The 26,639-nt window shown below is 44.7% G+C and overlaps 1 pseudogene; it reads right to left on the bottom strand.

Moving 5' to 3' along the window:
• Nucleotides 1-24,726: 24,726 nt before the first annotated feature.
• LOC112132040 (uncharacterized) lies at nt 24,727-25,619 on the bottom strand (annotated as a pseudogene).
• Between the last annotated feature and the right edge of the window lie 1,020 nt (nt 25,620-26,639).

The raw sequence follows: 26,639 nt of genomic DNA, 5'->3' as shown, positions 1-26,639 counted from the left end.
AAATAGTACTAGGCACAGATATAATAGTGTTCAATATTTACCAGTTGCTCAGTGTCCAATATTTACCATATTTCTCCAAATAAGAGCAGGTGTCCTGTATTTCTAAGGGAGGGTAACTGGTGAGTTAAAGGCAGCCAAATAATGTCAACTAGGTTGGCACCCATCTTGATCCCTTGGAGAGTTGAGGAGGAGAGATGGTTAAGAAACACCGAATATGCCAGACACTGTTCCGGGTCATCTGTGACCATTATTTGTTTATTTCTCACAGCAATCTTATGAGCTAGGTACCATGATACCCCTTTGTAGATAAGGAAACTGAGGCTTAGGTAACTTGTTATTTTGTAATTAGGCTATAAAGGTAGATACATCAACAAGGATTCAAGTCTTAAGTGGCTGTGTCACTTAAGAGACTGAAGATTTAACCTCAGTCTACCTTGCTGCAAACACATACCTTCTCTATGCTGTTTCTTGCAGGTGATCCTGGGTGAAAAGGGAAAGAATCTCAAGTTCAACGTTGGGGTGCCACACATAAACCGAAACCTGTGCTCCTGTGCCCTGATGTCGTATGTGTTTCTGGCAGATGGCGGCCAGGAGACAAACTGTCTAGGAACCCCATGAACTTAACTTTTAACTCTGCCTCCCAAAACCAGCCTTATCCATGAACAGTAGATAGCAGTCCTGCCCCTGACGCCCATGCACATCTCTGTAGTTGTTCATGTTAGGCTCAATGTGCAGTTAATGTGCAGCTTGGTTCCCAGGCCTGCAAGATTAAACCCAGCCATTGTCCCTGCAAGTGCAATGCACTGAGTTGCATTCACATCCAAATTCCACCCCTCCCCAGTGGGTAGCAGACAAACAGATTGGGTGAAGTTGACTCCATCTGCAGCACAAGGAGTTCAGAGGACAGCAGGCCTAGGTCAGACCTCAACAGTTGGTTAGGAAGTGATTCAATCAAAGAGAAATTCAGAACCTTTGAGTGGTAAAAGCTACCCTTTCCTTTCCCTGGAGCCAATGAAGAGTATATTGCCTTCATTGTTTCTGCAGACATCTTATGGCTATCAGGGTAGCCAGCCTATATACCACACCCACGCACAGAGAAGGATAAAGCCCAGAGAAATGCAGAGAAATGGGATTGAAGCCCTAATCAAAGAATATCTAGGCCGGCCGCAGTGGCTCACACCTGTAATCCCAGCACTTTGGGAGGCCAAGGTAGCGGATCACCTGAGGTCAGGAGTTTGAGACCAGCCTGGCCAACATGGAGGAACCCCATCTCTACTAAAAATACAAAAAGAATTAGCCAGACTTGGTGGCAGGTGCCTGTAATCCCAGCTTCTTGGGAGGCTGAGGCAGGAGAATCACTTGAACCTGGGAGGCAGACGTTGCAGTGAGCCGAGATCACGCCACTGCACTCCGGCCTAGGTGACAGAGCTAGATTCCATCTCAAAACAAATAAACAAACAAACAAAAAACCAAAAAACAAACAAACATAAAAATCAAAGAACATCTAAAGCTTACCTGCTCTAAGCTTTACATTGGACAATATATCCAAGTCATTTTTAAGCTAGTTCTATTGGCTTATTTTTTCCACTTGCAACCAAAAGCATCCTAGCTGATATACCCCAGCTTCCTATGCGCTTACTTCTGGGTCTCATCTGAAGGATGGGTCATTTCTGGTGGGCAACACCTGAGGAAGAAGCATAGCTATCCTGTGGAAAAATGAAGAGATGGGCCCTACTTGGAAATGTGAACGAGAAAGCTATGTTGGCTGTTTAGCACTTTGGGAGGCTGAGGCGGGTGGATCATGAGGTCAAGAGATCAAGACCATCCTGGCCAACATGGTGAAACCCCATCTCTACTAAAAATGTAAAAATTAGCTGGGCATGGTGACATGCACCTATAGTCCCAGCTACTTGGGAGGCTGAGGCAGGAGAGTCCCTTTAACCCAGGAGGCATAGATTGCAATGAGCCAAGATTGTGCCACTGCACTCCAGCCTGGTGACAGAGAGAGACTCTGTCTCAAAAAAAAAAAAAAAGAAAGAAAGAAAGAAAGAAAGCTATGTTGGCTGTTTTAATTCCTTACATTTTCTATGTTAATTTTCATTTTGTCCTCTTCAAATTTACTAAAGTCTTTAGGGTGCTTCCCCGACTCAGATATGCTGAGGCATAGAACATGAAGATGTATGGTGAATTGCACAGCATCCATTCCTATTTCTTTCTTCACAAACTGGAGAGGCTGGAAAACCAAAAACAATAGATTTATTTGCACTTGGGGTTCTGGGTGTCAATTCCTTTCTGCCAGTTATGTGCACTGTCGTGAGACACAGAAGATGAAGTGTCAGAGGGGCATCTTCCCTCCTCCTGGCACTAGCAGGAGAATGAGAGGCAGCTGGGTTGGAGGGTGCTCCCTGATTCCTGGATCACACCTTGGTGACATGTTCTTGTGCTGATTCTGGTGCTGGCTGCCAGATCCTTCCCCTTCCTGATGTGCAGAAGCAGCAGCTCCTTAGTGGATCAGTTCTGTAATGGTATTCTGGGAATTGATCTTGGAGTCCAGGGTAGTGCCAGCTTCTGCAGCCCTTCTCATGGTTTCACAAGTGCTTTGTGTCAAGTACTCTGCTTAAAATATATAAAATGTCTTATTTCTCGTGTAACTCAACTCTGCCTGATAGAGGAAGTAAAGGTGAACATAATGTTTCTGCTGAAGACAGCATCAAAGGACAGAAGCATTCCTCAGAGCCTACAACGAATTCAGAGGGAGAGAATTCGTGTTGTGAGATCAGCTGGCAGATTTTCCTTCCTAGACCACATCCATGGAAGGTCTGGACTTGTTTACTAAAATCAGCATCCCCTTACAGACAATAGTGACATGATTTTATGCACTTTACCACTTGTGTGGCATTTCATCTGCATGTCCTCAGTCAATCATCATATTCTGTAACTCTGACAGAAGTTAAGACACAAGCCTGATGTTACAATCCCCATTTTACCAATTAAGACACCTATCTTCAGAGAGTATGATCCAAGAGAACCTGACAAATATCTCACCAGAGTCCAAAACGTCAGATCTTTCAGTGTCTACCAATTCCACCATTAGAGGCTCATTCCTCTGGCTTAAGCACTGATCTCTACAGGTTCTTCTTCTAAAACCAATTTTCTAGGTTCAAGGGCCATACATTGAGTTACTAATAGGCCACTATAAATGAGTTTATGATCTTGTCATTGATAAAAGGGATGTGGCATCATAGAAGCACTCAATGCCTACAGAGTAGGGGTGGGGTGAGTTTGAGAAGACTCTTGCTGAGAAATTTCTATGCCATATTTCTTGGACACTCTTCATAACTTTTCTAAGGGCAAATCCTGCTGTCATTCATCTCCCTTCTTTAGGATGGAGAATGTCATGGATCTGCTGGAGGGACAGTTATGGCAGCTGGGGTAGAGGACTCAGGGGTGGATGTGAGAGTGTGAACTGGCATAGGAGCCTGGCTCCTTCCTTTGCCAGGAAGCTTGGCAGAATTAGGCCCCTAGAAAAACCTGTGTGGTCGAGGACTTGCCAGGGACCCTGGAACTAGAAACAGCAAAATTACCAGACTAGGTAAAGAGGCAACGGCTGGGGAGGATTGACTTGTCAGCAGTTTGTTGGACGATTTCCCCATCCTCAGACCGGGTATCCTTGGAGCAGCCTTGTCCATCTCCAGCAGGCCTCTCCTTTCTGGCAACCTGCAAAGCAGCAGTGCCTGTGGTCACCTCCTACTATCCTGGCTGACAAAGAGAACTCACGGGGGCCAGCCCAGTGCCAACCGGTAGATGCTGCCTCAGGAAGATGTAACTGCAGAGAACACTGCCTGAGTGAAGCCAGCTAAAACTTCATTTCCCCCTTTATTAACGTTTTCCAAAGAAGGCTCCTGACTCAGGGTGGCTCACAGAGGAATTTGATAGGAAGATGTGACACCTCATCTTAAATTTCTTCACCACATTTCTGAAGTTGACAGGAGTGTCGGGAAGTGAGGCTGATAAAGTCCGCTGTCCCCTCCAAGTAGACTAATCAGACATGAAGTCTTGGCAAGAGATAACCAGATTATAAGAGAGCCAAAATGACATCGCATCAACTCCATTTCAGATCCTGTACACACCAGTGACTATCACCGCTCCAGGTGGCTGGCGTCTTTGATGCACAAGAGGTATTTTCAGACCAGGACGTCTGTCCCCCATTACCCTGTAGCTGTCACTCACCGGTATGCTGGGAACCTGTTTTGTCACTATGTGTAAAGCCACACACTTTAAGGAGTGGCCACTCTGTAGGTGAAGCCTGCTTTGTACTGCCCTCCTCCCCTGCCCAGGCATTTGTGACAGAAGGACCTTGCCCTGGGCATCCAAGACAGAGACCAGGGGTTGTGCCTTCCTGAGTCCACACACCCAGATAATAGGACGGGCTTTCTCTCTGAAGAGTTATTCATATCAATAATGAATTTTGAATAATTTATTCATGTCACGAGTAAGTGGTTGGCATACAATCCTTGCCACTGGTTTGTAGAGATAATTGATTTCATGTAGTTTAAAGATAGGGAAAAGAAACAAATGACAACTGGAACGGGTTTGGAGGCAATTGTGAATGCCATATCAGCTTAATTATAGCTCCATCTTTAGCTGACATGGGTTCTTTCCTCTTCGAATTAAAATATCCAAGCAACTTGAAATGTAACAGTGATGAATTTTTCATGTTCTGCTCCCTACCTTGCATCCTGGCTCAGAGCACTGTTACAAGCACACTTCGAGCTTTTTTCAATAGATAGTTAACGTGACATGGAAGAGTCGTCTGCGTGACACAGATAACTCAGGGGAACAGCACAAAGTAAATGAGATGCATTAGTGTCTGGATGGGAACTGAAGATAGAAGTTCTCAGAACTTCTTGTTTAATTTATAGAAACGGATTTTCCTCCTGTGCTTAAGATTTCAAAATAGTAATCATATTCTGAAGAGGAGATGTTCCCACTCCAGGTACTAATATCAATATGTAAAAGAAAATCATTAACTGGATGTACCTCTCAGCAGCACCTATTATATGTCAACAAGCTAACTGAGGTGATAAAACAAACTGTTAGTGGAAATTTAATTACTAGCCATTGAGATTTGGGCAAGGAATGGGGATTCTAGATTCATTACTCTGGCACCAGAGGCTGCTGGAAGCAACCATCCGCCCGGAACGAACATTTTTAATAGGTGTTTTCCTTCCCTCTCAAAAATCAGAGCACCAAAGGCCAATCAGGAACTTTTCAGATTCGGTTTCTTGGGGAAGGCAAGGGCAATGTGGAAATGGAGGCTTATGTAAAAAATAAAACAAAATGAAACTGCTTCCAACCACAAATCTTGTCAACTTTGGGGATGCTTGGGGGCCTTTGAGTTCATTTTGTAAGTGATTTCTGCACATTTAATTATGTCAGATTCCTGGCCAATAGCCACTTTTCAAGCTGGCATTATTTATGATTTATAATGTGATATAAAATGGGGTCCTGCCCTCTGTGAAGCTAGCTAAGCCTGTTTCCCTTCTCTGGATGCCCAATCTGTGCAAGCCTAGCAACCACCAGTCCTGCCCCTACCCCAGTGAAGCGCTTAAGAGTACCTTCTCTGCAGTAACTTTGTACTCTCCACCACCTCCACAATCTTCACCCCCATAGGAAATGAGGGTGCGCACAAAGTCTGACAAATAGCGGGTGTCCAATAAAAGGCTGAGTGTGTGATGGATGTCAGTAGTGTTACCGATTGAGGGTAGTTGTGCAGATTCTTGGCATTTTAAACAAAGAATTGGACAAAATGCATAAAACAAAGCAAGACAGTGAAAGCAGACATTTATTTTAAAGGGAAGTGCACTCCACAGGGTGGGAGCAGGCTGGAACAAGCTGCTCAAGAGCCTTGGTTACAGAATTTTCTGGGATTTAAATACCTTCTAGAGGTTTCCCATTGGCCCACGACCAGTTTGATTGATTGTGGGAGGGGACCAATCAGAGGTACTTTCATTTTTCAACTGCCACACAGAAAAAGGAGGGGTTGCAACTGCCAGCCCAACAGCCCTGCAGAAAAAGAAGGTGCTGGAAAGTGGGGAGCCTCTGATATCTAGTCAGCATGAATCAGCCTTAGGTTCCCTGCCTCCAGACCCTTTTCTCCTTCCTCAGTAGGGCTCAGCTGTCACCTGGAGCTGCCTTGCTCCAAGGTCTAAGATAATCATGGCATCAAACCACACCAGTTCCACCAACTCCAAAGCCCTCTTACAAGATATCTGCAAATTTGTGGGGAGCTTATCATCTCAAGGACCCTTCAGCCTCAAGAGATTTGCTGGTATCCCACACTATTTCAACCCTGGAATGAAACTCACCTGTCCAGTTTTCCAAAGGAAAAAAGTTATTCATATCAAGTATTTTTTGAATTAATGGACTTCCGTGAAATTAGGAGAGTCATTAAATTGTACACTTCTATGGAGGGGCCACAGGCCCATCCTTCACTGTTTTGTCTCTTCACTCCCTTAGCTCCTTCCTGTTCTCTCTCCTGAAATGCCTGGAAGCTCATCCGTCCTTCCGTTATGCAGAAGAACTGAGCCAATATGGATGGGCAATAATAGGGTGACCAACCTTCCTTATTTGGCTGGGACTGAGAAGTTTCTTGCAGCATAGGATTTTCCATGCTAAAACTAGGACAACAAACTGGATTGGGGTCACCTGAGAGGTGACTATCCCAGCACAGATAGTGCAAGTTATCAAAGAGATGATGTTGTCTCCCCCATGTAATATCAGCGTCTTCCTCCCTTGCTCACCTGGAAGAGTCCTTTAGAAATCATTGCTCTCAACCTTAGCTGCACCTTAAAACCGTCTGTGAAGATTTAAATCATCTCAATGTCCAGTACTCATCCTGGAACAACTGAATCAGGCTCTGTGGAGGCAGGACCTAGGCAGCAGTGCTTTATAAATTTCTCCAGGTGATTCCAATGTGTTCCTGGGGTTGAGGACCAATGCATTGGAGAAGGGATTTCAAGGAGCTCTTAAGGTTGGGCTCCTTTTGGGTGTGTCTGTTCAGCAGCCTGAGCTATCTTGGATGCTTCAAAAGAAGTCTGTGTTTTGGTAAAATGAATGATGTAAAAATGTGCTGTGTTTCTTTTTTTCTTTTTTCTTTCTTTTTTTTTTTTTTTTGAGATGGAGTCTTGCTCTGTCGCCCAGGCTGGAGTGCAGTGGCACGATCTCAGCTCACCGCAAGCTCTACCTCCTGGGTTCACGCCATTCTTCTGCCTCAGCCTCCCCAGTAGCTGGGCCTACAGGCACCCGCCACCACGCCCGGCTAATTTTTTTTTGTATTTTTAGTAGATACAGGGTTTCACCATGTTAGCCAGGATGATCTCAATCTCGACCTCGTGATCTGCCTGCCTCGGCCTCCCAAAGTGCTGAGATTACAGGTGTGAGCCACCGTGCCTGGCCAAAAATGTGCTGTGTTTCTAACTGAATCTACTGACTGCATTTTTAAGGCCTCATTAAAATAACTAGACTGGTTTTATTGCTCCCTTTTCCCCTCCTTAAAGAAAAAAAAAGTCTTAGGCTTCTAACTTTCTTGGCAGGTGGCTAGAACTGATTGACATCTTAGGCAATCCAAATGCAAATGACATGAAACCCCCGAGGCCCTGACACAGGGGACCTTTTGTAAGGGGTGGTAGGTGATGGCTGCCCTAAAAATAATTACCTAGCTACCTGGATGACCTTGACAAGCCCAGGTAGCTTTCAAACCAAGGCCAAAGTCTTGTCAGTCTCTTCCTGTGCAGAACTTCTGAGGTCTGGGGTCTGTAAATTCTCTTTAGGAAATCCCACTTAGATCCTAAGACTGGAAATCCCTGACTAAGACTTTTTAAGCAGAGAGAAATGTCTACTTTTGTGTCTGTTTCTGAAAATTTGATTGATGCTTCTGCTGCTGCTGTGGATATAGGTACCAAGAGACTTTCCCAATTAAATCAAATGAGTCTGGGTAGAGACTGTAAGTCTGTTATTCTCTGTGCCTCAGTTTTCTCACTTGATATATGTTAGAATGCTAGTAATGAATATGCCCACTTGGAAGTAGAGTTTGAGGAGAAGGGTTGTGATGCAGATAAAGCTGTCTTTCACATGTTAATTCCACAAACATGCATTGCACCTTTAGTATGTAAATAAACATGAGTAAGAAATTGTCCCTGCCTTCAAGAGTCTTACAATCTAGTAAATGTCTAGTAAGAGCCATAAAAGTACTCGGCACAGTGGAATGTGTCATATTAAGTTGAGATAGTGGTGTCCTTGAAAGGAGACCTTAGGAAGCTGATGTAGCAACTAGAACAATTGAGTTTAATCCAAGTGAATAGATTAGATTGGCTTACCCTTTTGCTATCTGGGTAGTGTCATTTAAAATAGGAAATATTTAATATTCACTAAGTGCCTAAAGAATCTGTAACCCCTTGCTGATATGGTTGGACAGCATATCTCTAGCACTTTGCAACTCTTCAGGGGGCCCACAGTCAAAAGTGTCTATAGGCCGGGTAAGGTGGTTCACGCCTGAAATCCGAGCACTTTGGGAGGCTGAGGCGGGTGGATCACCTGAGGTCAGGAGTTCGAGACCAGCCTAACCAACATGGTGAAACCCCATCCCTACTAAAAATACAAAAATTAGCCAGGCATGGTAGTGGGTGCCTGTAGTCCCAGCTACTTGGGAGGCTGAGACAGGAGAATCGCTTGAACCCAGGAGGCGGAGGTTATAGTGAGCTGAGATCGCACTGCTGAACTCCAGTCTGGGCAACAGAGCAAGACTCCATCTCAAAAAAAAAAAAAAATTGTCTGTAACAGTGACTGACAACCATTGTGTCAATTTCATAGATGGGCACACTGAACCAGGAGTAAAGAAAACGTGTTAGCCTGGGAAAAGATCTCCAGAAATAAGTTCTAGCTTTTCAGGCCAATATCTCCGTGCTTCACAAGAGAACATCTTCTTCCTTAGCTCCTTTTTTTCAATCCCCAGAGACCAGAAAGACCCTTGCTGTCATTTTACATTTGCATCTCGCTCTTTCTTCATTCTTCTGCCTCTTCTTGACATTCAAGCAATCTCTTGATATTCAGGTCTTAGCTTAGCTCAGATATCACCTGCTCACCTGTTTCCAGGCTCAAGTAGACTTCCTGGTTTCTCTCTATCAAATCTTTCTGTTTTATTGTTTCCAGAGCACACACTATTGTCTGAAGTTATCTTGTCCATTTACTTGTGTATTGTCTTCTTCTCCTAAGAAAATGGAAACTCATAGCTGGGCATGGTGGCTCACATCCATAATCCCAGCATTTTGGGAGGCAGAGACTGGTGGATCACTTGAGCTCAGGAGTTTGAGACCAGCCTGGGCAACATAGTGAAATCCCGTCTTTAAAAAAAAAATGCAAAGATTAATTGGATGTGGTGGTGCATGCTTGTAGTTCCAGCTACTCAGGAGGCTGAGGTAAGAGGATTGCTTGAGCCCAGGAAGTCACGGCTGCACTGAGCTGAGACTACACCACTGCATTCCAACCTGGGCGACAGAGTGAGACCCTGTCTCAAAAACAAACAAACAAACAAACAAACAACAACAACGAAAGAAAGAAGGAAAGGAGAAAAGAAAAGGAAAAAAAGAAAAGGGAACCACTACAAGATTAGGACTTTGTCTCATTCACTGCTGTATCCACAAATGGCTGGTACATAGTAGATGCCCAATAAAAATTTGTTAAATTATTTAGTATGTTCACACTCTCTGAGATGCCGATGACCGAAAGGTCAGCAAAAAGAGAAGGGAAGTGTGTGTCTCAGCTGCTACAGCGAGGAAGCCTGCAGCCCGTCTGTGCCTCAGCTTTCTTGCCTGTAAAATCAGACCCAGCAGAGGATCTGAGAAAAGAGGTTCTGAGGACCAAATTAGAAAATGGTGGTGAAAGTACTTTGACAAGTAAAAATGCAAGTTAAGTGGGAGATGTTATTATCTTCCACCATCTGCTTTACTTTAATCTTTTTTTCTCTGTAAGCGGACCTATTGATTGTAGCTTGCTGAAGGAAGCTCTCACTGTCTAATTACTGCCCCAGCTCAGCCTGTCACTGTGTCCTCTGCAGTCAGCACGTCCTGATACTGACCCCTGATGCCTCAGCCCTTTGCAGAGCAGCCAGCCCTGGCACTTTGCACCCAGCACAGAGGGGCAGGTCTCCTCGGCGCCGTGAGAGGCTGCTCTCGTCTCCAGGGAGCTGAAGCCCCAGAAAGGCAGACAGCCCAGCTAAGGAGATGCAAGGACACAGGTGCTGCTGCAGCCAGAGACGGCAGGAATGCGATTCTTCCCTGGAGCCAGAGCCTGCGGCCAGACAGGGATGTGTCCTGTGATGACACACAGTTTTGAGCATTCTCAGACCGTGGCTTCCAAGATAATAATCCCTGCACATTTTTTTCTGGCCTGGGATATCGTGAGTGGGGGAGAGGTTGAGAATAAGTCATTTCTTTTTCCTTTCTTTTTGAGACGGAGTTTTCGCTCTTTTGCCTAGGCTGGAGTGCAGGGGTGTGATCTCGGCTCACTGCAGCTTCCGTCTCCTGGATTCAATTGATTCTCCTGCCTCAACCTCCCGAGTAGCTGGGATTACAGGTGTGCACCACCATGCCTGGCTATTTTTTTTTTTTTTTTGTATTTTTAGTAGAGATGGGGTTTCACTATGTTGGCCAGGCTGGTCTCGAACTCCTGACCTCAGGTGAGCTGCCCGCCTCGGCCTCTCAAAGTGCCTGGATTACAGGTGTGAGCCACCATGCCCGGCCGAGAATAAATCATTTCTAATACTGGGCAATAATAATTCCCTGCCCTCAAATTGTAGAAAGTTTCCAAATTTCCACGGTATTCTCATCTGCGTTACCTCACCTGACCCTGACAATACTCCTGTGATTAATATTCCCGCTTTATAGGAATGGGATGTGTGGTCTTTGGAGCTGAGGGGTGTGACTTTCCCAAGTTCAAATATCCAAGTGGAGAGGAGAATTAGAACATAGGTTTCCTAACTGTCAGTCTAGACTGTTTAAAAATGCTAAAGGAACTAAGACTTTTTAACCAGCAAGGGAAATGAGGATGTGCTAGAAAATATATGTTAGTTTTATGTCAATCCTTTAGAAGAAAGAAAAAGGCTGTATAAGCAAACAGCACAAGATTTATTTTTATAAGTTTAAATAAACCATAATTTTGTATTGAATTCAACACCTCTGGAAACAATTGAACCAAGTAACCTCAGGCTAGGGGAGTGTCGCGTAGAAGGTGCTTGGCAAATCCTTGTTGAGAGAATGACTGAATATTGACCTGAATTATAAATCACCTTTGCTGGCTTTTTTCACTCATCTTAATGAAGAAGAAAATATATTGTAACGTGATACAGTTTCACAAAATGCTCTAATATTGGTATACTGCCATACTTTTTAGTTTAAAAGATCTTTCCTTTGGGAGGCCGAGGTGGACAGATGATGAGGTCAGGAGTTCAAGACCAGCCTGACCAACATGGTGAAACCCCGTCTCTACCAAAAATACAAAAATTAGCCAGGCGTGGTGGCAGGCGCTTGTAATCCTAGCTACTCAGGAGGCCGAGGCAGGAGAATCGCTTGAACCCGGTAGTCGGAGGTTGTAGTGAGCCAAGATCACGCCACTGCAATCCAGCCGGGGTGACAAAGAAAGACTCCGTCTCAAAAAAAAAAAAAAAAAAAAAAAAAAATCTTTCATGTGGAGCATCTCAGTTGGTCCTCAAACAACCCTCCAAAATAGACAATTTTATAGGTGAGAAGACTGAGATTTGGAGAGATCAATTGTTTGCCCAGGGTCAGAAACATAGTAGGCGAAAGAACATTTTTAAAAGTACTAATAAATTGGAAAGAAACTAAGAAATACTTAGAATCCAGAAACTAAATGAAAGTGAAAATCCACAGAAATAAGCGGAGCACTAAAGCTTGCTTTGGTCTTGAGGATATTTGCCAAATCAGGTAAACTTTAGTTTTTAGTTTTCACAAGTTCACAAGGCCAGAGGGAAAGCAGAAAAAGCCTAGTACATACCCAGGGTGGGGAGTATAGCTGATATTCCCCATCCATAAAGTTGACACTGGCCAGGCATGGAGGCTCATACCTAGAATCCCAGCACTTTGGGAGGCAGAGGTGGGAGGATAGCTTGAGCTGAGGAGTTTGAGACCAGCCTGGGCAATGTAGGGAGACTACTCTCTCTACAAAAAATACAAAAATTAGACAGACTTGGTGGCATGCACCTGTAGTTCCAGCTACTTGGGAGGCTGAAGTGGGAGGATCACTTGAGCCTGGGAGGTTGAGGCTGCAGTGAGCCATGTTAGTGTCACTGCACTCCAGCATGAGGGATAAGGCAAGACCCTGTCAGCCAGGCACAGTGGTTCATGCCTGTAATCCTAGCACTTTGGGAGGCTGAGGCGGGTGGATCACCTGAGGTCAGGAGTTCGAGACCAGCCTGGCCAACATAGTGAAACCCCATCCCTACTAAAAATGCAAAAAATTAGCTGGCTGTGGTGGCAGGCGCCTGTAATCCCAGCTACTAGGGAGGCTGAGGCAGGAGAATTGCTTGAACCCAGGAGGTGGAGGTTGCAGTGAGCTGAGATTGCACCATTGCACTCCAGCCTGGACAACAAGAGCAAAACTCTGTCTCAAAAAACAAAACAAAACAAAACAAAACCCTGTCTCAAAAAAAAAATAAAATAAAATAAAAATAAATAATAAAAATAAAGCTGACATCCAAAGTTACTGCACCATCAGTGTAAAGATGGAGGAGAAATAAACCAGACTGTACTCTCACAACAGGGACTATAAAGAAAATCATGCCTTTCTGACTTTGACCCTAAATAGAGGAAGAGAATTATTCTGAGAATTTATAACCATAAACCAGCCCTTCCTTGGGTTTGCACTCTATTCATACTCCCTGGGTCTAAGAGGCCTCAAATTAAGAATTTGAGAAAGAATTTCTAAGTTAATAGTAGCCCCAGGCACCTAGGGGATAAGGGGCTATCTCTCTGAAGGAACTTTAATCCAAATCTCAAAGAGTTCCCACAGATAAAATTTCAAAGATATAAACTCATAGTCAAATACCCTAAAGGACTCAAGGAAGCAAAGCACCATGAGCAAGAGCCAGCAGACAGCAGAATTGGATCTGCAATAATGTTAGATATTGAAAGTATCAGGTATAAATATAAAATAATCTGTTTAAAATAAATTTAAAGAAATAAAAGGATTAAAACTATGACTAAGAAAAGTCTATTGAGCTGGGCGCAGTGGCTTATGCCTGTAATCCCAGCTCTTAGGGAGGCAGAGGTGGGAGGATAGCTTGAGCTCAGGAGTTCGAGACCTGCCTGGGCAATATAGCGAGACCCCGTTCTCCACAAAAAGGGGGAAAAAAAGACAAAAAATAGTGATAAGTGTAAGAAGAGCCTATAGAAATGCCCAAGGAGATGGGAAAATGATTCAAATGGAGCTTTCATCAATAAAAAATATATAATCATTGAAATTAAAAATTCAATACATGGCTTCAACAGGAGATTGGACATAACTGAAAGGAGAATGAACTAGAATATAGATCTGAAAAAGAAAATCCAGAATGCAGCTCTCAGAAAGACAAAGAGAGGGAAAATGTGAAAGAAATGTTAAGAAGCATGTAGGATAGAGTGAATGTATCTTACATGCATCTCAAGAAAATTACAGAGGAGAGGAGAGGAAGAATAGGGCAGAGGTAATGTTTTAAAAATAAGAATTTTTCACAGATTCTGAAAGCCTCCAAAATGCCAAGAAGGATAAATGAAAGATAAAATTAGATGGCAGAGTAGGCCCTATAAGTTAGTATGACTTACAGAGATATTTGGGTTCTGACCTTGTTCTAGTTTCACATCACAAGTTTAAGACCAAACTGAGAGTGATGAATAAGAATTGTGTTCATGCACAAGAAGACTATATTATACTGTACTGAACTTTGTGGTCATATTACATATTGTATAGCACCAAGATTGTACACAAAATTGGTCTTGGAAGGGGAAGGTGTTTTTCTAGAAAGTCTGATATGACCTTTGCTCACTTAGAAATTGTCATCTACAACAGTGTACTCCTTTGTGAAAATTTGGTTCCAGAATGTATTAGTCCATTCTCACACTGCTATAAAGAACTACCTGAGACTGCGTAATTTTTGAACAAAAGAGGTTTAATTGACATACAGTTCCACAGGTTTAACAGGAAGCATGATTGGGAGGCCTCAGGAAACTTACAATCATGGTGGAAGGGCAAAGGGGAAGCAAGCAGTGTCTTCACGTGGTGGCAGGAGGGGCAGGGGAAGTGCCACACACTTTTAAACCATCAGATCTTGTGAGAACTCACTCCCTATCATAAGAACAGCATGGGGGAAATCTGCCCACATGATCCAATCACCTCCTACCAGGTCCCTCCCCCAACACAGGGAATTACAATTCAACCTGAGACTTGGGTGGGGACACAGAGCCCAACCACATCACAGAAGCTTACACCTCTGTCTTTCTCTGCTGTGTACTCACTATGCTTACTCCTATCTGTATCATATAGATAAGCAAACCTCATCTGAATTATCTGTGTGATGTTCATGTCTGGTTTTTCTACCAATTTGAACCTACTGCTGATGTTTTCAATTCAGGGGCTATGCACATGCCCATACACATCACAGTGCAATTGCAGAACACAGAAGACAAAGAGAAAATCTCAAAAACAGCCAGAGAAGGCTGGGTGCAGTGGCTCATGCCTGTAATCCTGGCACTTTGGGAGGCCGAGGAGGGCAGATCACCTCAGGTCAAGAGTTTGAGACCAGTCTGGCCAACATGGTGAAACCCTATCTCTACTAAAAATACAAAAATTAGCTGGCCGTGGTGGTGCACACCTGTAATCCCAGCTACTTGGGAGGCTGAAACAGGAGAATTGCTTGAACCCAGGAGGTGGAGTTTGCAGTGAGCCAAGATTGCATCACTGCACTCCAGCCTGGGCAACAAAGCAAGACTCTATCTCAAAAAAAAAAGCAGCCAGAGAGAAAAAAGTATTATTTTCAAAGGAATGATAGAGTAGTGACTGCCTTCTCAGCAGCAACAATGGAAGCTGGAAGATAATGGAAAAAATAGTATCTTCAATGTGCTGAAAGAAAATGCTTGGCAACCTGAAAGTCTATACTTAGAAAAAGTATATTTCAATGCATTTCCAGACAAATTTTTATTTCAACAGACTCTCACTAAGGAAAATTAGAAAATCCTGAAAGATAAACTTCTACATCTTAAAAATTGTGGGACACAGCCAAGGCAGTTCTTAGGAGGAAAATTCTAACCTGAAATGATCATATTAGAAATGAGCTAAGCATCTGACTAAAGGAGGTGGGCAAAGCCAGGGATCTGACCTCAGCCTGAGTCCTTGCCACAGTCTGAGACAACTATGTCTGAGAGTGAATTGCGTCTAAGAGCACTTAGAGGGGTTGGAGCATAAGTAGCGGTGAACTGATGGAAGCCCACACAGTAAGAGACGACACTGTATTTTCATGTTCCCAAACATGGTTCTGGGAATTGGAGTGGCAAGGATGGACATAAGGAGAACCTGAACTTGAAAAATGAGGGCAGAAGTAGAACCCTCTTGCTCTTCCCTCAGAGTGAGGGGCCCTTATATTCTGCCTGTGTCCTGGCCTCTCTGAGCCCAGGTATCCCGCTCTGCAGGAGCCAGCAGAGGCCCATGAGAGTGGAGGCAGAATGATTCAGAACACTCACTAAATGCAAGGTACAAATATAAATGAGGCACAGTTCTTAAAGAGTGAGATTTCCTTTTTGAGGTAAGGACTGCACGTAAGGAAACTAAACATCTCTTCACTACACTCAAGAAAACATCTGTCTCTGGTCCTTTCTAAAGAAGGATGTGACTTTACTGTCTGCCTTTGGAGGGAATCCACAAGTGGGTGGGAATCATCCTGACGTGATTCACAGCGTCTGGTGGCCAGAGTTGATGGAGGCTATTTGTTTAACACCCGTTCCCCTGGGCACCTATATCTTGTGTCTGACACTGATTGGCTATGTGATCTTGAAACAAATTGCAACACTTCCCTGGGACTCCCAGTCTCAATCTGGCTGGTGTTCTAACTATAATTGAGCTGGAAATGTGCTTTGCTGGGAAGGTTTATGAAATACAGGATGCTGGCCAGGCTCCGTGGCTCATGCCTGCAATCTTAGCACTTTGGTAGGCCGAGGCAGGCAGATTGCCTGAGTTCAGGAGTTCGAGACCAGCCTGAGCAACATGCAAAATGCCATCTGTACTAAAAATTCAAAAATATTAGCTGGGCTTGGTGGTGTGCACCCGTAGTCCCCGCTACTTGGGAGGCTGAGACATGAGAATCAATTGAACCCGGGAGGTGGTGGAGGTTGTAGTGAGCCGAGATCACGCCACTGCACTCCAGCCTGGGCAACAAAGAGAGACTCTATCTCAAAACAAAACCAAAACGCAGAAAACAAAAAACAAACAAAAACCAAGATGCTGTTTGTCACCAAAGCCTAGCCTCCTTTGTGAGCCTGGCATAAAGCCCCAGCTCTCTCCTGGCATCCCTCAAACATTCCTTCCTGTCAGACCCAATGGTCGGATCCAACAATTTGAATAAAGAGTGAAGTTAGGAAAATGTAATTCTTTGTGACCTGAAAGAATTCACATCCCTCTGAATCTCTGAGTTGCAGTTGTTTTGCTTATTTGTTTCGTTGTTGTTGTTGTTTATTTTTATCCCCTTTCTCCATAAAAATAAAGCGTTTGGATCAGAGGAATAATTCTTAAATTCCACTTCATTTACAATCACCTGAGAGACATTCAAATGTGCTGTTGCCTGGGACCATTCCATGCTGGTGGAATCAGAATCTCTGGGTGAGGGGCCCTGGCTCTGGTATTTTTTATAAGCTCCCCAGTGGATTCTGATGCATGGCAAGGGCTCGAAGCCCCAGCCTGGGGGATGTCTGCGGTCATTTCCAGTTCTCTGATTCTGTGACCCACGTATCTAGAAGGCTGCAGCCTGTAGCCCATTGGGATGCAGCACAGATGAGTTGTGTGTGTCATACCGCATATGCCCTGAACACAATGCACTCACCTTGGTCAACATTCTGAGAGTCATTATCCCAGACCCCCTCAATCTCTACAAAATTGCCCTCTGGTGCCCCCAGTCAGAGTCAGAATCCTGACTTATAAGGCCACTCTGGTGTTTTAAGGCACAGGAAAACCAGACCTAAACTAATAACTGAACAACTGCTATGTACCAGGCACATACATCTATAATTGCTAATCCTTACAACCACCTTCCAAGACAGGTTATATTATTTTCATTCTACAAAGGAAACGAGGGGCTCAGGAGGGTTAAGCAACTTTAATAAAGCAGTAGCTGGTGAACTAAGGCTGAGATTCAAGCTCAGGTTCTGGATCCAAACCCCACGTTCTTTCCATTATACCCACTTGGCCAAAGCTAGGGCCATGACTTGGGCCAGGAGAAAACAGCGTTACCTAAGGCAAAACCATTGGGTTCAGCTGCGTCGCTGGCTATTAAAGGTCCGAAGCCCCAGAGTCAGGTGTGAGCTGGGTCCCATGGCCTGCTCGGCTCCAGGCCTCCCTGTGTGGGGAGACAGTACCCTTGTCTAATACACATCAGGCTGCCAGCCTCAGTTTGTATTTTTACAGTCCACTAATTAGGCCATTTTAACTAATTTGTTTGCATTTTGTATGAGCAAGTTGGGCTTTTGGATTGACTAATGTAATTGCAGCTGGTTTCTGCCAAATACAAATTACTCAGTCTAGTGTGGGCTAGGGAGAAAAGCAAATATTTAATAGACATCAATACCCTTGTAGCTTTTTAGTGGAGCCTTTTTTTCCCCTATGGAAAGTTGAAGTAATTTCTCCAGCATCTGATTGAACTTTCATGTTGGGGAATTACTTTTTAATCATTTTTTAAAAAAATAATGAGACAAATGCTTTAGTGACTCTGTTGGGTTTTATCTCTGATCCATTTGCCCCTAAGCTTGGGAAACTCACGGGACTTTTATGCGTTCAGCCTGGCTCCCCACAATCCCTTTCTGCGTGGCTACTCCAGCAACTGTGCATCGGTCTGCATCACAAATTGTCACAGCCGAAAGGGGCCTGAGAGATCATCTAGTTCAGTAGTTCTCGAAGTGTATTCCTGGGCCGGAAGCATTGACCACACCTGGGAACTCGTTAGAAGTGCATATTCTCAGGCCTACTGAATCAGAAGCTCTGGGGGTAGGGCCCAGCAAGCTGTGTTTTAACAAACCCTCCAGGTGGTTCTGATGGAGGCTGAACTTGAGAACCACTGATCTAGTTGAAGCATTCCATTTTACAAATGAGGAAACTGGGGCCTGGAAAGAGTCTATGCTTCTGGTCACAGCAGGGACTGTGCCTGTTTCACTCATTGTGCATCCCCCAAGTTCAGCACAGGGCCTGGCTTGTGGTAAGCACTCAGTAAATCTTTGCTGAATAAATGAATAAGGGAATGAATAAGCCAGAACTAGAAACAACATCTCTGAATCCTAACTCACTCCACCAGAGCTTTCTTTTGTCCCAGGGAAGGATGGAGGCATGGGGGAAGAACTGCTTCTTGGTTCTTGTTTGTGAGAGGCTTGAAGCATTGTATCTGTGGCCTGTCCTGTAGGAGGATGGCAACTCTACCCCCACGGTCTTGCTCCCCAGCCATGGGCCAGTCTTGTTCACTGTCCCTGTACCAGTAGTTTGACTAAGCCCATGCCCCACTAGGAATTGTGTCTGTTGCTTTCATAGATCCTGTCACTGTCTGAGGAATAATCAGGCCCCCTGCCTAGGTCTTAGATTCCCTGACCAATAAGCTCAGCTCAGAGAGTGAATGGGGAGAATTAAAGTGAGATCCAATTCATGAAAAAAGAGATTTCTAAGGCAAGGGTCCTAGGAAGGTGGGTCTTCAGGTTCAGTTACTGGGTCCTGTGAAGCCAAGAAGGAGGGGGTGGGGGGAGGGAGGGAGAGAGGGAGAGGAAGAGAGGAGACAGAGACAGAGAGAGAGAGAGAGAAAGAGAGAGAGTCAGTCCTCAAAGTTTTCAGTTGCAGACGTGTAGAGCCATGTTGCCTGGATCTGGGTGACGTACCCCTGGCTGTCTTGGTCTCCCAGCTCTGGCCTGCTGACCCTCTCTGAAATGAGAAGAAGGGGAAGGCAAACAGGGTTCAAGAGTTTTTAAACAAAAAAGGAGATCTCCCAGGGCATGAGTAACAGGCTTCTGAGAAGGTTCCTGGGTCCCTGATTCTGTTACATTCTATGAACTGACTAAGCAACTGAAAGTATCAATCCACATGGATCCAACCACTCAAGGAGCTTATGTTCTTCGAACCTCAAGTTCAAATGGCTCTTATGCCATACAGCTACCCAAGTCCCTTATCTTTGATTGTCTACATGCCTATAGTCCCCACAGAAGAGCAGAGTGATCTTTCCAATGCTGATAGAAAACTCTTTGGATACTCAGTGCCTTCATAGTTATTGCCACACTTCCCTGAGACCTATCCTTAGGAAAGAACTTGATAAACTCATTCACTTACAGGTGGTAGCAACCAGTAAGAGCTGCCATTCCCATCCCCATGGAAGATTTAAGCTGATGATTTCATACCTTAGTGCTAGCTATTAATTCCTAACTTGTGGTTGACTAACCCACACCTTCTTCTCTGGGCCCTTCATATTTTGTATTTTTTCATGCTCTTTGGGGCTCCCAGTAGAGGGATAAAGAGATTCCTAGTTGCAGACAGATTCTTAACTTTATGTGTTCTTGAGTTAAAGAGCTCTATTGTAAAGGGTAACTTTACTAACAGATAATTATTGGGCACCTACTGGGGCAAGGCAATGTTCTAGATGCTAACGGTGAAAAAAGACAGATGAGGTTCCTGCATCCATGGGTTTACATTCTAGATCAAGGAAATGGAAAATAAACAAGTTAACAAATAAGTGAAGAACATAACTTCCAAAGGCAAGAAGTGCTGTGAAAACAATAAAGCGGGATGAAGTAGAGTGACTTTAGGAGCCAAGTTAGATGTGTTCCTCAGGGAAAGCCTCTCTAAGGAGGTGCCATTTGAGCTAACTGAACAGGAAGGAGCCAGCTCTGGAATGTGAGGGAAGAGCATTCCATCCGAGAGAAGGGCCTGGGTAAAGGTCTGGAGTCAGGGGTGAACTTAGTGTGTTCAGAAACAGAGGCCTGTGTGGCTAGATGTGCATGTCCTTGAGAAGAACAATCTTAGGGGAGGGTTGGGGGCAGGTGGCAGACTGTGACAACATCCTTAGTTCTTTGGAATTGTTTTATGATGAAGGGAAGCAGGTAAACAGGCTGGAAACTGGAAGAGGTAATCAAGTTCAAGGGATGAATCTGTTGTGGTGATCTGGTTTGTGTGTCTGTGTGTGTGCTTTGTTTTTTGTTTTTTGTTTTTGAGACGGAGTTTTGCTCTTATTGCCCAGGCTGGAGTGCAAAGGCACGATCTCAGCTCACCACAATTACCGCCTCCCAGGTTCAAGTGATTCTTCTGCCTCAGCATCCCGAGTAGCTGGGATTACAGGCATGCATCACCACACCCGGCTAATTTTGTATTTTTAGTTGAGACAGGGTTTCACCATGTTAGTCAGGCTGGTCTCGAACTCCCGACCTCAGGTGATCCACCTGCCTCAGCCTCCCAAAGTGCTGGAATTACAGGCATGAGCCACCGCAGCTGGCCAGGTTTGTGTGTTTTTATGGAAGAGGGTTGGATGTTGATAGGGATGATCAACACATGTTCCTATGTGAGAACTCCCAACCCTGACCCTCCTACCCTCTGCGGAAGTGCCAGGCAACTGACAAAGACCCCCACCTACTGCTCCTTCATCCCTGCATGCTGCCTACACCGGCAGACACTCAGAGAAGACTCTCAACCCCTAGTTTGTGCTGACTGCACACCATCTTGAGCTGCAGTAGATATTGGGGTCACCTTGGAGCCCCAGTCCTTGCAGAGACTTTCCCAGCTGAATCTTATTATGTCTACATGTCCTTACCAACCTGGTCAATCCCAGGAGCTCAAGCCACCCAGTCCCTTTGCCAGATCTCACCCAACACAGCTATGTACATCCTAACCTGGCTTAGGTTCTACCCATGTCTTCCAACCCTCCAAACCCTTCCACTTAGGCACACTGGAAATCAGCACAGCTCCTATTGCTTCGGTAACTTTCCTGCATGCTTTTCTCCTCTTCTCACATAACTGAAGCCCATTCTCTCTGAGGACTTGCCACCCTGTCAGGTGGAGGTTATTTTATCTCCCATATCTCCTAAACCAGTGGGTCTGGAGGTAAGATGGGGCTGTCTTGTTCCCATTACTACTTCCAGACCAATCTCCCCTCTCCTTCAGAGTCCTTAGCTATTGAGGACCTAGACCTGACTCACTTCCTTTCCACAATATAGACTGTTACAATCTGGGTGGCCTCCCAGTGTCTTAGCTCCCTTGACTCCCTCACTTATCTCAGTCTTCCTCTCCCACGGTCTTACCCCCAGACCCTGCCATTACCAGAAACTGCCCCACCTCTGGAATCTGGACGGCAGGCACCTCACTCTCTGAGCTCCTATCTTTTGAGCTCTCTTATTCTCCAAAAATGCTTTGTTCTCAGCGAGACCTCCAATCCATTCACTGACCCCACTACATTCTCCACTGTCCTTCACCTTCCTCTTTCGTTGTTACCCTTCTCACCAGCTTAGATTCCATGACTCACCATTATAATTAGTCACCCTTTGCCCACTTAAGTCCACTGCCCCTCTGTCCCTTTATCGTACTTGCCTGGCAAAACCCCAACAATGATTAAACCCAACCTCTGACTCACTCTATGCTTGCACCAGAGCCCACAAACATTGATGAAGAATATCACACCATGGTGCTGCTCACTGCGTGCACGTTAAATTCATGATCACAGCACTGCCTAAGCATCCTAACAAAATGTGCTCATTTGCTAATTTCCCCACTCTCTACAATTTCCCCTTGGTCCTTAAACCTCCATTAATCCCTGTCCTAACTTTTAGCTTGTTTCACACTTCATTAAGACAGAGCTAATAGAAACAATGGGTAGGAGGCCAGGCACAGTGGCTCACGTCTGTAATCCCAGCACTTTGGGAGGCTGAGGCGGGCGTATCACCTGAGGTCAGGAGTTCGAGACCACCCTGGCCAACATGGTGAAGCCCCATCTCTACTAAAAGTACAAAAATTAGCTGGGTGTGGTGGCACATGCCTGAATCCCAGCTACTCGGGAGGCTGAGGCAGAAGAATCGCTTGAACCTGGGAAGCAGAGGTTGCAGTGAGCTGAGACGGTGTCATTGCACTCCAGCCTGGGTGACAGAGTGAGACTTAGTCTTAAAAAAAAAAACAGAAACAAAAAGGGTAGGAGGTAGAAATGCCATCCTTTTCCTGCCTGCATTTGTTCTCATTTTCTGCTTTGCTGCTTGTTACAGTGGATGAAGTGTCCTCACTCATGAAGACCCATTCCTTCACTTGTGTTCTGGAACCTGTTGTCTGCTTCCTCCCTGTGGCTTTTACTGCAGTCCTCACCTCGCCCCTCTAGTGCTAGAATCATCAGTTTGTCATCTCTACTGGACCATTCAAACATCCCCTATAATCTAAAACAGGGATTAGCAAACTCTGTAAAGGGCCAGGTAGTAAACATTTCAGGCTTGATGGGCCACATGGTCTCTTTGATTGGCCTTGTGGTTGTAGCAGGAAAGCAGCTACGTATAATGTGTATAAATGAATGGCCATGGTTCTGATCCAATAAGACTTTATTTACAAAACAGGTAGCATGAGAATGAATTTGTTCCATGAGCCATAGTTTGCCTAATCAAGAATAGTATATAGCCTCTTACTGGGTTAAACAACCATGTGCTCTGTCAATAAAATTATGATGGAGGCTAGGTGCAGTGGCTCACGCCTGTAATCCCAGCACTTTGGGAGGCCAAGATGGCAAATTGCTTGAGCCCAGGACTTTGAGACCAACCTGGGCAACATAGTGAGACCATGCCTCCACAGACAATAAAAAAAATTAGCCAGTCGTGGTGGCGTGTGCCTGTGGTCCCAGCTAGTCAGGAGACTGAGGTGGGAGGATCACTTGAGCCCCGGAGGTCAAGACTTCAGTGAGCCAGATAGCCGGCAGGGAGGGAGGTGAGAATGTACAGGGTCCAGGGTGATTTTTGAAGGTAATGGTTATATTTTTATTTTCATGGATGTTTTTGTGCATGTCCATAAGTTATTTTGGATATAAATGGCAAAATATAGGAGATAGACACATCCTATTTTTATTATTGGCTGTTCAATTGGCTGTTTAATTTTTTCCATTATTTCTTTTAGAAAACACTTGAGTAGTTCTTTCCAAAATTGGTGGAGATTCTATCTCTCCAAAATTGGTGGAGATTCTATGATCACGACACCTGGATTAGGAGTTGGACTCCAGATGAGATCTATGACTGCTGGGTTCTCTGGGATAGGGTTGGTTTTGTGTGTGTGTGTTGGTGGGGGAGGTGTGTGTGTGTGTGAGACAGAGAGAGAGAGAATGTGTGTACATGTGCAGGAGATGCTCTGGAAGGGTCTCACCTAACAAATACAACAGCCTTCACTTTTAGCCCACAATTACAGTCTGCATGCAATAGTTATTGCAAGGTTGCCTTTAAAGACATCCTCATATACTCTAGATAGCTCTCTTCTACTTAGCCGTTTCAGAGCACAGATTAGGAAAAGCTTCACTGAAGTCCCATTGGTTGCATATGTTCTCTGCTTGGGGAAACCATGGCCGCTATGAATAGAACCCTGTTTGCTGCCTGTTGTCACTCTCCAATAGTATCTCCAGGGCTAAGACACTATTGTAGAGAGTTGACATGTCTTCTCTTCTTCTGTGATGTCTCGACCTGCTGAGAGCAATTGGTGCAGGTATCCCTGGGCCCGAGCCCAGGATCCGTCTCATCTCTAGGTAGTTAACCTGGGGTCCTCTGCCCTCTGCCCCTGCAGGGGTAGTAAGTGTCAACACTCTTTCTGCCCTACCATGCGTGGCCACTGGGAGTATAACTGATTTCTTTTCTTTATCCTATCCCTTCCGGAATAACTAAAAGATTTCAAAAAGAACTCAAAACTGAGACAGAATAAATACACACACAAATTGTGGCATTTACAATTTTAGATTATTAGATTGTTGAATCTCTGTGTGGCCAAAGACCTGTACAGAGGGCTTTGGAGGGGTCACAGGGGGCCAGGAATCAGAGGGGATGGTTTCTCAACCCAAGAGACAGGAGGTCAAACCTAAAGGAGAAGAAAAGCCAAGGATGATGTTAGAAAAAAAGAACAAAAACAGAAGGGAGCCTGGGAGGGGCCCAAACTAAGGCGTCTAGAACGAGATATCAAAATTAGAGCTTGAGTGGGGCTTAAAGAGCCAGAAGTAAAACTAAAACATCTCAATCTGTAGCATCTCGCAAAAGGTTAACCTGGCTGGCACAGTTTTGGGGAGTACAATGCTTTTCCTTGGCTTCAGGAGACCCCCTTTCCCAACTCCTTTGACCTTCAAACATCGATTGCAGAATCAATGTTCATTGATTATTGTGCTTTCATTGGGACACAGCGCAGACACGCACAAATCAGCCAGCTCTTCCCTGACTATGGTGGTGGCCTAGTCCATTTGGGCTGCTATAACAAAATACCTTAAACTGGGTGGCTCATAAACAACAGAAATGTGTTTCCCACAGTTCTGGAGACTGGGAAGTCCGAGATCAAGGAACCGGCAGATTCGGTGTCTGGTGAGGGCCCATTTCCTGGTTCACAGATGGTGCTTTACATGATGGAGGGGGCAAGGCAGCCTTTTTTATGAGGCTCCCCCTCCATGACCTAATAAAGTTCCAAAGTCCCCACCTTATTACACCATCACATTTGTGATTAAATTTCAACATATTAATTTGGGGAAGACATAAACATTCAGATCATAGCCAGTGGGCAAGGGCTGAATCCCCCTTGGGGCACAGCCCAGGGGATTGAGAACATTTGGAAAGGGAGAACTAGAGTGAACAAGCCATGTTGAAGGGTGAGTGAGTGCCCATAAGCCACAATCCTGGGAGTAGCATGATGGCAGTGGACAGGCACACAGACAGGAAGAAACTGGCAGGTCTTTCCAGTGGTGACGTGAAACTCAAAGCCATTGGAAGGATGGCCATGTGTTCTGAAAATGAATCACCAGGGAGAAAGGAGCCTCTTCCACCCAGACATACCAGATACCTCTCACCTACGCAATTATGGCCAATATTTGGGAGCCAGGATTTATGATTCAGAGTCAGTTTTTTTTTTCTTTTTTGTTTTGCGGGGGAGAAGTCATGGTGATTTTGAACCTTGGAGGAAAAGAAGAAAGCCATTATGGAGAAAGCTGTGTGTATGAGTGGATTATAAGCCTGCATGGTGGCCTGGTTGGGGCTGTCACCCCCTTAATTAGAGTCACAGATTGCTCATACCTCAAATATCCTGAGTAGGAAAGGAAGGAGCAAAAACGGAATGAGAATAATAATAATAATAATAAAGAATTTGCTGATATCAAATGTTTTCTCCTTGGTTTCTGCTTGCCCAGGTCTGACTGGTGCAGCTTATAATTAGTCTCTGCTTGCAGAAGTGTGGTTCCAAAGACTTGTGGATTAAAGACAAACTCTAGAATTTCTCAGTACCTGACAAGTTGTAACGTGAAAAGCTACACTTAGTCCATTAAAGATTTTTCACAGTGACATTTGAGTTCAGCTTCAGAAATATGCCACCTTGCCATTTATCATTTTCAGGGCACGGGTGTCGGAAAGGAGTTTGCTATGAAGAACAAAACAAAATGGATTGCATGTGTAGAGGTGAGCTGGTGAATACTGATAAATGTACTTCACTGAATGTCAGCAAATGTCACTTGAGAAGCCATTTGCAGCTACCATAACAGCCTCCCAAACCCAACAAAGAGTAGCAAAAACGGGCAAAATGAACTGGGCGTCTTGCTTCCGAATGAATAAGCAATCAGCCCTCTCAGAAGTTACACCAGAAAGTTGTTAAACTTGATAGAAGAAGCTTTTCCAACCATACTGATGCATACTATAGATTGCTATAGAGGGCTGGAGACCTTCTGAGGACGTCAGCACTGTGACTCTGGGCAGAACTTCACAACCCCTTCTCTTCCAGATAGGTGCCTTCCTTTTGTATGTGCAGCCACTGGCTGTCTCTGAGACATATTTTCTGGGTTTTCCTACACCAGTTTGCTGCTTTTGCTGTGTCTACAGACCCCTCTACTCCCTACCCACTCCTAATCTACCCTCCCTTGCAGTGTAATCTGGGAGTGGCTGCAGATGTGACGTGGGATGCAGTCCTCACATGCCACATAAAGAAAAGACCCAACAGAAACACCCTTGAGCCAAAATTTCAGTCTCTCACTCAAGAAAAGAATTTTCAATGTGTCTCCTGGTTAATGTGAAAATTGGAGTAATGGACTCAGCTTCTGGTTCATTCTTGGTACCCTGGCCAAAACTTTCCCTCTATGTGATTTAGGATTTCTGGAAGGTGGGGCCAAGTGTTCTTCAGAA

The sequence above is a fragment of the Pongo abelii genome, chromosome 12 (assembly GCF_028885655.2).
Source record: "Pongo abelii isolate AG06213 chromosome 12, NHGRI_mPonAbe1-v2.0_pri, whole genome shotgun sequence".
NCBI classification, from domain to species: Eukaryota; Metazoa; Chordata; class Mammalia; order Primates; family Hominidae; genus Pongo; species Pongo abelii.
Note: the sequence above shows the minus strand (reverse complement) of the source record. Positions and strands in the feature narration are given on the sequence as shown.